Consider the following 12,830-nt stretch of genomic DNA (forward strand, 5'->3'; position numbering starts at 1 on the left):
GTTTTTTATCCTTTTTGGATTCAAACCAAATGGTAAGGACTCTTGAGCAACTTGACTGATTTTTATGTGTTAAAGTATAATCTCTTGTTCTCTGAAGTCAATGTACTTAGTTTACAAAGGCAAGCTTGCCATGTTCTGACAAAACAAAAACTATTCAGTGGAATGCAAAAAATCAAATAGCGTGTTCGTGTTGTAAAATTGTGCCATAAAATTGGACTTTAAAATAAAATAAGAAAATCATTTTTCAAATCTGGTACACTAGAGACCACTTCAGGGGCCAGCCCCATGGCCTAGTGGTTAAATTTGGCATGCTCTGCTTCAGTAGCCTGGGTTCTGTTCCCCAGTGCAGATTTACACCACTCATCAGTGGCCACGCTGTGGTGGCGACCCACATACAAAATAGAGGAAGGTGGGCACAGAAGTTAGCTCAGGGCTAATCTTATTCAAGTGAAAAGAGGAAGATTGGCAACAGATGTTAGCTCAGGGTGAATCTTCCTCAGCAAAAAAAAAAATACAGACCACTTCAGGAGCCAGCATCAGAGTGTTTCTGTTGGGGTTGGCATTAACTAGCTAGATGTAACTTTGAAAAGCCACTCGAGCAGTTTTCTAGTCTGAAAAATAAGAAGTTTCAGTTAGATTTCAGAGGTCTCTTTCGTCTCTCATCTTCTGTGATTCTTATGTCTACATCCTGCTTTCTGCTATAAACCATTGTTCCAGAGATTTTGTGGAAGCATGTGATCCATCTGGTGAAGGTTCTTTCCATAGAGTGAGTCCCTTACATGTGTGATTCTGTATTAAAAGTATATAAGATCAATATTTTTATTTCTGTTTTGAAAAATTGAAAGAAATAAGAAAAACTATAAGCAAACATGTACCCACCACCTAGAAATAACGTATTAGTTTTATCATATATGCTTTGTATTTCTTGAAATAAATGTATTAGTATTTATAGTCCAAGTTACATTGTACACATATACACTTGAAATATCGTTTAATCCTTACAACAGTCCATTGATGTGTAACCATTTCTCGTTCCCATTTACAGACAAGGAAACATGATTTGATGGGTTAACTGGTCCATGGTCACACAAGCAAGTGACTAAGCTAGGATTGGAATCTAGCTTAGATTCTGTCTGTTGGAATATTGGGTTCTATGCTCCATTCTAGGTTGACTTTGTTAATAAATTAATGGGTGGGGTTCCTGTTTGATGTTAATAAAATATCCTATTTTGAGTGCAAAAAAAAAAAAAAAAAAAAAAAAAAAAAAGAAATGGGGAGATTAAAGGCTGACCAGCAAAAAGTTGTTATATTAAGTAAAGTCTCTGTGCCAGATACAGAATAGATTCTAATATGGCTATCAAGAGCAACTATGAACTGAAACTTTTATTTGTAAAGGCACAGTCAAGATTTAAAAAAGCTGTGACCTGGGGCTGGCCCTGCGGCCAAGTGTTTAGGTTCGTGCCCTCCGCTTTGGTGGCCCAGGGTTTCACTGGTTCGGATCCTGGGCACGGACATGGCACTGTTCATCAGGCCATGCTGAGTCAGCATCCCACGTGCCAAAACTAGAAGGACCCACAACTAAAAAATATGCAACCATGTACTGGGGGGATTTGGGGAGAAAAAGCAGAGGGGCAAAAAAAAAAAAAAAAGAGGAAAAAAGGAGAAGGAAAAAAAAAAGCTGTGAACATTTGCCTGAAAAAAACACTCTTTAATAATAAGTTGATGGCAACAATACTTATTACTATCAACATACCCCAGTATGTTCGTTTGATGGAGCTGCCGTAACAAAGTATCACAAACGGGGTGGCTTAAAACAACGGAAATTTATTCTCTCACAGTCTGAAGGCTAGAAGTCCACAGTCAAGGTGCCAGCAGGGCTATGCTCCAAGACCCTGAGTAGAATCCTCTCTTCCCTCTTTCTAGCTTCTGCTGGTGGCCATCAATACTTGGTGGTTCCTGGTTCACAGCTACCTCACTCCAATCTCCGCCTCTATCATCACGTGGTGTTCTCCTTGTGTGTCTCTCTCCACATGATGTTTTCCTTTTCTTATAAGGACAACAATCATACTGGATTAGGACCCACCCTAATTACCTCATCTTAACTTGATTACATCTACAAAGACCTTATTTCCAAATAAGGTCACATTACAGGTGCTGGGGGTTAGGACTTCAACGTATCTTTTTTTTTCCTCCTAAGGAACATTCACCCTGAGCTAACATCTGTGCCAATCTTCCTCTATTTTGTATGTGGGTCGCCACCACAGCATGGCCACTGATGAGTGGTGTAGGTCCATGGCCAGGAACCAAACCCACAACACCAAAGTGGAGCACACTCAACTGCTAGGCCACAGGGCCAGCCCCTCATGTATCTTTTTGAGGGACACAATTCAACTCATAACACCCAGGATCCTTTCCCTTGATCCAGCCTCCAGTGGGAGTCTAAAATAGGTCAAATCCTAAAATAAAATTGTCCCAAGCTCTAAAAAAAGATTTGTCCCAAGCCCTGTCACTTCCAAATGAGAGCTGACATCTGTCTTTCACCATAACCGATATCCATTTGGTAATCTTATGGCACTAATCTTATGGCCTCCATTTCTAAAGTAGCTTCTCTTTGACTTACACATCATGTAAATGGATAAATACTTTATATGTTCATGTTGTTTTTGTTCTATCTGTATGTCTCTTATTTATAGGTCCGTTCTTAACTAAGATCTCCCTGAGCTCCCAGAAGGCAGTGACTGATGAAGGCTTCCTTCTCTTTTTCCTGTTAAGCTCTTTAGAGGGGTTCCCACAGCAGAGTTTTTCGGACCCCTAAAGATATAATTCTTTCGTATATAGCAGCTGGCAGGGTTGACACGGAGTCACGGTGGATTCATGTGCAGTCACACATTCTATCTGGAATCTTCTTCTACCTTCTAACTCAGACTTACACCTAAGACACCTAAGTGGAACAGACTCCCGACTCCCGTATAAGGATTTTCCTTTCAGAAGCCGCATTGCCCTCCCTTTAATCTGGATCCCTAGACCCATCCTCCCATGAGGACATCAGACATTTCTCTATGTGACTAAATACCAACTATGGCCATGAGCCGGGTTCTCTCCACTGACATTCCTGGGACCCAGGCAAATTAAGAGATGTAGTTGAAATTCTGTTTAAGTGGCCCCAGGAATTTTTCCTTCTTTGTCATCATTATCATAATCATCCATATCACTAACATCTGTTGAGTGCTTGACAGGTATTTTCTCATTAAAAGCCCTATCAGGCAGGTACTTCATCATACTAACTTAATTTATGGGTAAAGAAAACTAAGGTACAAGGACATTAGGTAACTGCTTATGCAGAAGCGAGTTGGGAGAGGAAGATAACGGAGTGGCCACAAAGGGCCTCTGAGGAGATGTTCCTTCTCCACGCAGCTCCAGTTTGCTCTTTGCCTAATTCAATGAGCTGTTTCTTCTTTGTTTTTACTTCACTTTATTTCCAAAGAATAATTTTACCAGAAATGTCATGAGTGAACCAATATATAATAATGAGGAGAAAGGTGGGGAAAGAGTGAAAAATAGAAATACTAAATTTAAAATAATAATAATATTAGTGCTAGAGAAAATGGAAAGGAAAGGGGAAGTGCTAAAAAGAAAACTTCTTAAAATCTTTATAAAATCTTGTTAAGAAGTACCTGGGAAGATTTCTCCCATGCAAAAATAAATTCTCATTACTCTATTGGCTGTGGTAGTTTGTCAGATTTTCAGGGAGTAAACAAGGGCATGTAGATTCCAAAGGAGCACATAATCCAGACAGTTTCTACTGCAAGCATAAGACTACAGGTTCCTTGTGCTGCCCTGCATCTCTTCTGGAAGAGGAAAAGATTTGTTAATGTTTGGGTTTTTTGTTATCAAAGACATAGCCCATTCTCATGGTGATGTTTGTAAATCAGTCATTTAAAGTGTGCATGAATCAGCCCTCGTTCTGGTCAGTAGGGCTACTTTTCCCTCCTATTTGAATAGAAAAAAAATTAAGTTTATTGATATATGGCTTCTTTTCTACATCACTTTTTATATGAGATAACGTTAAAAATACTGTTTGCAGCATAAAGTCAATAGGGATGCTGTCACCACTCTGTAGCCCTTACTAAAAATTTCATTTCAGATGGAATTTTTCGTTTTGCTTTTTGTTTGTCTTTTCTTCGTTTTTTCCCTTCCTTTTCCAAGAAATTTATTTACACAATGAAGTCAAAGTATCTTAAGATGGAAGAGTTCTTGAGATCGTCTCTGCTGAGAGCTGGCTTGGTGCCATCTTGACAAGCGAGAAGTTTGGCTTTGGTCCCTCACCCTTCTCATCTTTACTTCATCCTAGCTGTTTTTTGATGAATTTCTCCCCCACCCTCTTGTTATGTGTATATGTTTATATAATTATGACATTTTAATTGTTTAAGGGGACTTTGGCAGATGCAATGGGAAACCTAAAAGAATAAATGTTGATGGGGCCGGCCTCGTGGCCGAGTGGTTAAGTTTGTGCGCTCCGCTTTGGCGGCCCAGGGTTTTGCCAGTTCGAATCCTGGGCGCAGACATGTCACTGTTCATCAAGCCATGCTGAGGTGGCATCCCACATGCCACAACTAGAAGGACCCACAACTAAAAATACACAACTATGTACCAGGGGACTTTGGGAGAAAAAGGAAAAATAAAATCTTTAAAAAAAAAAAAAGAAGAAATGTTGAGGATATTTAAATGGTAAGCATGATCAGGAAGATCTTTTGGGGGAGTGAAGTCTTTTGCTGCTCCTCAAACTGTGTCATGAAGTATTGTGCCACCCTACCTCTATTCCAGGTCCTGATTTGATCTGTTCCCTTCACTTCAGGCAAGACTAAGTTAAACATATAGTGTGTATGACTAGCAAGAAGTGGGCCTACCATTCGTGTGTTCAATCATGATAGCAGTAGTTTCTAAATTGTTATATTACATATTTAGAGCTTACAGAGAAGAAGAAAATAGTATATATTAATCTTGGCTGGTGCATATTGAGTACTTACTAAGTGCCAAGAATGTGTTACCAAGCAAGGGTTCACCACCCAATGCTCATAAAGAGCCAATTATTATAGCATCAGCTTTTAGGAAAAGAAAAATACGTTTATTGTGAGATCAATCTGCAAGGAGACAGCAGACATATGCTCTCAGATCTGTCTCCCCAATTCAAGATTTGAGGCGAATTTAAGAGGTTAGGGAAAACAGGATGGAGAACTGGCTGGCACATGGAAATGCTGGTGGGGCAGGTTTTAATTGGAGAACTTTAAGTATTTAGGGTAAGCTTTTAAACTTTTATGGTAAGGTGGGGAAGGGGTTTTAACACCACATCATTCTGTACGGCGGAACCTTTGGCTCTGATGAGAGTCCGACTTGCAAGTTCTGGTCATGTCCTAGTCCCATGGGTCCTTGGGGAGGAGAATCTTTGGTTCCACAGTCATTTTAGGCCAAGATTTCCTCTTCTGTGCATGCGATGACTACCTGACTTTGCAAATTTTCTGAAAAACAATTCATAGTCACTCTGTTGATAAGAGATGGGGTCAGTTGGAACTGGTCCTGCTAGGCAAATGGTTACAAATATTCTAACCATCTCACTGTCATTATCTCAGGTAATCTTGTCAAGAACCTTGTAAAGTAGGAATTATCAGATTTAACATAGGAAATTGCTCATATTTGACTGCTTATGACCTATCAAAATAATAATTTCATATTTCAGCCTAATATTATTAGCCATTTTATAAACAAGTAGACTGGGGCTCATAGAGATTAAAGGATTTTCCCAAAATAAGTGCTGGAGCCAAATATCTGAATCCAGGCAATGTGATATCAAAGCCCACAGTCCTAGAGGTACTTGAATGACATAGTTTATAACAGAATGCATTAGGACAAATATCGTATACATTTTTACATTAGAAAGTCTCCAAAAAGTGTTACTTATTCTTCAGATTCTTCATCAAGGACAGTTTCCCTTCTTGAATGAGTAATGCTTTTCCTTTTTGATGCCAAATACTTAAAGCCAAAAATTTCAAAGGAAACCGTTGTAATGAAATTGTCCTTTACTTTATGAAAGGCTCTACTCTTCTAGTTAATTAACTGTTAGTCGCCTTTCTGGCCTTTATCACAATGGTTCTGAGGATCATCACAGGACTCCACCACCCTGGAAATGATTCACCCAGTTAGTCTGTGCAGTTTGTTGGGTGGTTTGGTTTGTAGGAGATTGGGGGTTAAATTAATCCAACTTTAGGTCGTCAGTGAGAGAGGGGAGACGTGTTACTGGTTACCACCTATGGAGGCAGCCAAGGAAGGAAGGTTTTTGGCTTTCTGGGTTTTTTCCAGATGAATGTGAGATGATCAGTGACCCTGTTATCTCTAAAATATACTTCTAATTCAATGAAAAAACAAAAATCAGATGAAACAGTCTGAACATGTATAATTCGCATGGTGTTGAATGTCTCATAATTGAACATAGAATGGTAAAGGATGTAGAAAGCTATGGAATAAAAGAGACAAACTGGAAGACCATCAGGCTGAGGAAAGGAAGAGCAGATAGCCCCACTCAGGAACTGACTGATTACTTTTCAGGATCGTTGGGCGAGGCAACCCTTTACTGAAGAGAAACAACTGAGATATCACACACCTTATTATCTCCACTGAGTTTATTGTTATTGTGTATGCTTTCTTGATCTCAGTTTACCTTGATGAACATATAGTAATCATTCAAAAGGAGCACCCTTTGCACAAAATAAAGTCATAATCATTTTGACCCAAATAATTGGCACATGGTTTACAACAATGCTTTTCAGTTCTATTTGCACATTGGGAACATTTTAAAAATACTTATTCCACCTAAAATCAATTAAAGCAGAATTTCTTTTTTTTTTTTTTTTGAGGAAGATTAGCCCTGAGCTAACATTTGCTGCCAATCCTTCTCTTTTTGCTGGGGAAGACTGGCCCTGAGCTAACATCAATGCCCATCTTCCTCTACTTTATACGTGGGACGCCTACCACAGCATGGCTTGCCAAGTGGTGCCATGTCCGCACCCAGGATCCAAACCAGTGAACCCCGCGCCGCAGAAGCAGAACGTGCAAACTTAACCGCTGCGCCACGGGGCAGCTCCTAAAGCAGGATTTCTATGGGCAGAGATGGACATCTGCATTTTTAAGAGCTTCCCAGGTCATTGTAATGCACAGCCAGCACAGAAGACGCCTGGTCTATAGGAATATATATTTATTTCTATGGCGAGAAGGGGAACTGCAGGATTCAAAGCTCTTTACGGTTTCAGTTGCTTTCCATTCCATCCTAGTTCCCTGTGGAAGAACAACTAATCAATACGATATCCCAATAGGTATGTTGTTTTATAGTATGCATTTTTTGTGATGAACAGATTTAGTTTAACTGCCCTAGGAGAAGCTAGCCCTAGCCCTAGGACTTAGCCAACATAAAATAAAGGAAGTGGTAACCAAAAAAATCTATCTGAACAGCTAGCACCCAGATCTTGGTTTCTAATAGCATTTTTCAATAAAAAGGAATCCAGGCAGGCACGGTGGTGCGGTTAAGAGAGCACATTCCGCTTGGGCGGCCTGGGGTTTGCCTGTTTGGATCCCGGGTGCAGACATGGCACCACTTGGCAAGCCATGCTGTGGTAGGCATCCCACATATAAAGCAGAGGAAGATGGGCACGGATGTTAGCTCAAGGCTAATCTTCCTCAAAAAAAATAAATAATAAAGAAAGAAAGAAAGAAAAAGGAACCAAGGCTCTTTGGAGAAATGGTTGAGTCTAGGACTAAAGGGCAGGAAATTTACAAGATGAGCCTGCAGCGTCTTGTAGTGATAGAAAGTGCTCACACACACACATCCAATGAGATGAGAAAGAACACAGGAGCCAGCTGAAAGAGTTCCCAATGAACAAAGCTGGAACAATTTGAATAACAAAGTGGTATTGATTATAACCCAAAGTATTTTTTAAAATTCATAAATTGTTACTAACATAAATGATTAATTGATTCTATAAATTAATGAGGAGAGAAGAGACAAATCTCCCGTATAGAAGAGTTCCAAATAATTTATGTAACTACTACTCCCTCAAATAGATGAAGTGTAACTCCCCACTTCCTGTGTGTGGTCAGAGCCTTATGACTTCCTTCTAAGAGTACAGTAGGAAAAGTGACATGTTTATAATGTATAATACACGTCACAAGTTGGGATCCCTGGGAAGCAGCCTCTGAGGCAGATTCTCATGCAAGAGATTTATTTGGCAGTGTTCTTGGAATCAACAACTGTGGAAGGGAATTGAAGGAAGCAGGACTGGTTAGGGGAAGAAGTTGATCTGCAATGCAGTCTCAGCCAACCATATAGTGAGTTTTGAACGTGGGATGGCCCTTCAGAGTTGCCCTGATTTGGTGATGGGGGACAGGTCTTTATATGCCCACAGTATCAGTCACTGGATGCAAGTTCCCCTTGGCAGAAGATCTTGACCTTGAGCAAAGCTGCTCTCTTAAGCTGAGGCCATTCACACAGGGGCTGACAACTGAGGGCTTTTGGCTGGCCATGCTCCTAGCAGCTGGGACTAGGTCCTTTACTCCTGAAAAGCATCAGGCAGCACATCACAGTGTCCACCACAACATCAGTTTGTGTGGTATTTTTCACAATAAAAACTGTCTAAAAGAAAAGAAAATGAGTAAGACAGGAAGGCCAAGCTATAAAAGGAATAGTTTAGGAGTGGTACAGAATCTCAGACAAGACAGGACAAAGTCAGGAACCTAAGGTGATGAGGAAGGATGAGGAAGAAAACTGAACACAGAGTTGGGAGTGTCTGTCCATGGAGTAATACATGAGTTTTCTGCTCGTAGAGGTGAAACCAGTGAATCAGAAGTGATTTGGTAATATTACTCAGGCGACTAGGATTAACAGACATAGTGGAGTCAGCTTCAGGGGATGAGTTAATTTGACAAGTCCTAGGAAGCTCATGTTGCTAATTGGGCCTCTGCTTTGTCCCTACCCACTTGTAAGGGACACAGGTGGACAAGGACTTTTATTTTAAGTCTGAGAGATCTGTGTTCTTCTGATTACACACCGGAAGGAAGTCCAATAGGGTAGTGAAAGATACCTGAAGGATTCTGGTCTTGGGGCCAGCCCTGTGGCATAGTGGTTAAGTTCAGTACATTCTGCTCAGCAGCATGGGTTCACAGGTTGGAATCCCAGGAGGACCTACACAGCTCATCAGCCACAGTGTGGCAGCATCCCACATATAAAGTAGAGGGAGATTGGCACAGATGTTAGCTCCAGGCTAATCTTCCTCAAGCAAAGAAAAAAAAATGAGGAAGATTGGCAACAGATGTTAGCTCAGGGCTAATCTTTCTCAGCAAAAAAAAAATTCTAGTCTTGAAATATGCTCAGATGATAACAGGAGATCACTTAGTCTTCTCTCCTACTGCCAACCACCTCATCATAATAAATGCTACTGTTCATTAATTCTTCACTATGAACCAGGCACTGTTTTAAGTGCTTTATGTACATTATCTCATTCATTCTTCACAACAGTTGAAAGAGGTAGGTACGATAATAATTTTCATTTTATTGATAAGAAAACTGAGGCACAGGTGAATTAAATCACTTACTCAGCATCTGCAAGCTAGTAAGTAATAGGATGAGCATTGAATCTAAGCAGCTTGACTCAGAGACTATCTTCTGTCTGAAGACTCAGCTGCCTCCCGGAGAGGGGAAAGCATCGACCTCAGTGGTGACAGGAACTCTGTGTATTACACAGCTATCTGGGCAGGGATGCAGCTTGACTTATTGGTCAAGTTGGGAGAGCTGGGTGCTGAGATGCTGACATAGCATTCAGTCAGGGAGGGCATGCCTTGATGGGGAAGGCTGTGGGGTGACAGGCGGTACGGGCTCTGACGACCAGAGACAGCCTTACCCTGGCTCTGGAAAGTCTCCCTCTGACTCCACAGCAGCCCCCAGGAGCTCCACCTGAGACCCCAAGACTGTTCTATAACACAATCGCTCCCGGTGAGCACAAAAATAGGGAATAATTAGGACCATGACCTGAAGCTCTTGTCTGCAGATGGATTTTGAGAGAGTAAGGGGAGCTGTATCACTAGACAAGAACGGATGTTGGAAATTCCTCAGTTCCTTGGAGAGGCAGCAGAAGCTAAGTGGAAAAGAAAGGAAAAAAAATCTGTTCTCTGAAGCAGAAAATTCCAGTACTGGGATGGGAACTTTTAGGGCTATCCCCATAGCAGAGGGGTTAAGAGCCAGACCCTAGAGGCAGACTGGCTGGATCTGTGGCCTGACTCTACAACTGAGTAACCAGGGACCCTGGACAAAATACTGAAGCTCTCTGTGCCTTAAGTGCGGAAAAGATGGCACCCACCCCATAGCACCGCCATGAGAAGCATATAGAGTTAACAAGTGTCAAGTGTTAGAACCAGCCTGACCCAGTTGTTCTAAGTACCCTGTGCTATTGTTATCTCTTCCTGGGTAGCAGGACATTGTTCGCCTTGACAATTCCATTCCGGCCTTTCTTTTTTTCTCCAGGAAATCAGGGTGTGGTTCTGGGATCAAAACCATTCAGAGTGGCAAAGTGACTAACCATTCTGTCTGGAAGGAAGACAAGCATCTGAGCTAATAGGCAGGCACATTCTATTCTAAGTCTAGAAGAAGCAGGCTAGTTCTGATACCTGGAAACACATCCAAGTTTATGATTTAAAAAACAGAAGACATGATCACACTGGTGATTCCTTATATGTAAAGGAATCTGGTTGCTTATATGTAAAGTGTGGTGGGCTTGTGGTTTCACTGGTGGCTTCGACAGAACCATGGTTTTCCTCAGAGTGTCACAGGTCTCCCAGGAGGTACAGAGGAGAAGCAGACCGGGCAAGACCCCAGCCCCACTTCAACCACAGCATCTCCACTTGCATTTGTTTTGTATGGAATTGTAACTGTAAGAACAAAATACCTGTGGATGGAAACAGAGGAGAACTCCAGGCCCTTGACTAAAAATGTAATCAAGTTTTTCTTGGAGTAAGAGTCTCACAGCTCCTCTTTTTTGTAATTAGGGACGCAGCCATTAAAATATTATTCCCTTTTCTTTAATTCCTGACAAATCCAAATGAGCACCATTTGGAAAGCAGCGGGGAGGGGAATGAATAAATTGAATTAATTCCTGTGCAGAATATTAATGTAGTGCCGCAGAAAGGGAGATGCTTTGCAAATTTAAGGCGGTTAGAAAATATTTCTATCCTTCTTAGTTTAGACAGCCCTGTTTCTGAGAAGCACTTTTCTCATGGCTGATGTCCATGTTTGGTCCAACATGCATGCTCCCAAGGGCGGCGTATCCGTTAGAGACAGTCAGCACAGTGCCTAGGACCCAGGATACTTTTAGGGCCCCACGGAAATGCTTTCATTTTCATTTCTTTTAAAATCAGAAGAAAAAAATATTTTATTATGTGTAATAATAAATTCAGCCTGATTGTAATCATCTTTGTACCAACACAACCATAAAATGTAGTTTTTAACATTTTTTATGGAGGAAGGAGTCCACAAAGGCCACTAGTGCCTGCAGCCCACTTATGTCATAATGCAGCCCTGATGCCTACAGATCCGAGCAGTGACGGCTCACAAAGGGAGCCTGATGCACAGCGCCCCAGCCCAGCCCAGACTCCACTTTGAGCGCCAAATCCCCAAGATGTGTCCTGGAACATGATCACGTCAGCAGCCTTCCCTGTTTGACCTGATGAATCCCTTGCTGCCTGGCCTATTATGAGAACCCTCCTACTCATACTGGGGTGGCAGAGCAACAGGATGGGCACGGGCTGGGGACCTGTTAGAAAGGCAAACTCTCAAGCCCCACCCAAGATCTAATGAGTCAGAATCTGCATTTTCACAAGGTTCTGAGTGAGCTATAAGTACATTGAAATTTGTGAAGTACAGGATAAGGCCAGATGATTCAGATGTAGACAACAGAGGGCCGCAGAGAATAAAGGCTGACGCTGGAGCGAGATCCATGCCTGAGGGCAAGTGCCCAGGTAAAGAAAGGTCATGCTGAGGCAGGAGAGCCAGAAAGGAAGCGGGAATGGAATTCAAGGGAACGCGGCAGAGAGGTTTTGCCTTTGTGGTACTTTTCCCATTGGACTCCAGGAAAGTCTCTAACTTCTGCCTGTGTTCGAAGAATGAAAACCTGACCGCCCTCATGATGGTGCTCTGGAGGCTGAAAGGACCGCGCAGTAGAATCATAGTTGTCAGAACTACATTTTCCTCTTCGACCTGGACCTAGGTGAGGGCACCAATTCCCACCAGGGCCTGTGCCCAGAACTTCAAGGAGGTGACCAGCAGCAAAGGGAGCCATGGTGCATGGTGGAGCTGTCACCCAGGGAAGTCCCTAAAACATTTTCCATACCTATTGCTTTGTTTTTAAGTTGTCCTTGCTCATAGGAACCAAGGCAGAACAATGCCAGTGGCTAAATGGCCGAACCAGTCCAAGCTAGAAAGGTCCAAGATGGCAATGGGGTGCCATGTGCAAAAGGTGCCCGTGTGCAAGAAGGGAAGATCTGCACATGCCCCCAATGCCCCCCCACCTGGGGCGGAGAGCCTGCCCCCTTTACATCCCATAAAAAGCCTGCTCACCCTCCCTTGGGGAGAAAGTGTTTTAGAGCACAGCTCTGCCTTCTACATTCATTGATCAATGAATAACGTTTCTGCTCCATTATTCCAAACCCCGTCTCATTCTATTGGCACAGGCGACTCCGGGCAAAAGGACCCATTTGTGGGTCACTGGTTCCTTGGGGCTCAGTAACAGAGGCAGAAT

Source organism: Equus quagga, chromosome 8 (genome assembly GCF_021613505.1).
Source record: "Equus quagga isolate Etosha38 chromosome 8, UCLA_HA_Equagga_1.0, whole genome shotgun sequence".
In the NCBI taxonomy this organism is placed as follows: Eukaryota; Metazoa; Chordata; class Mammalia; order Perissodactyla; family Equidae; genus Equus; species Equus quagga.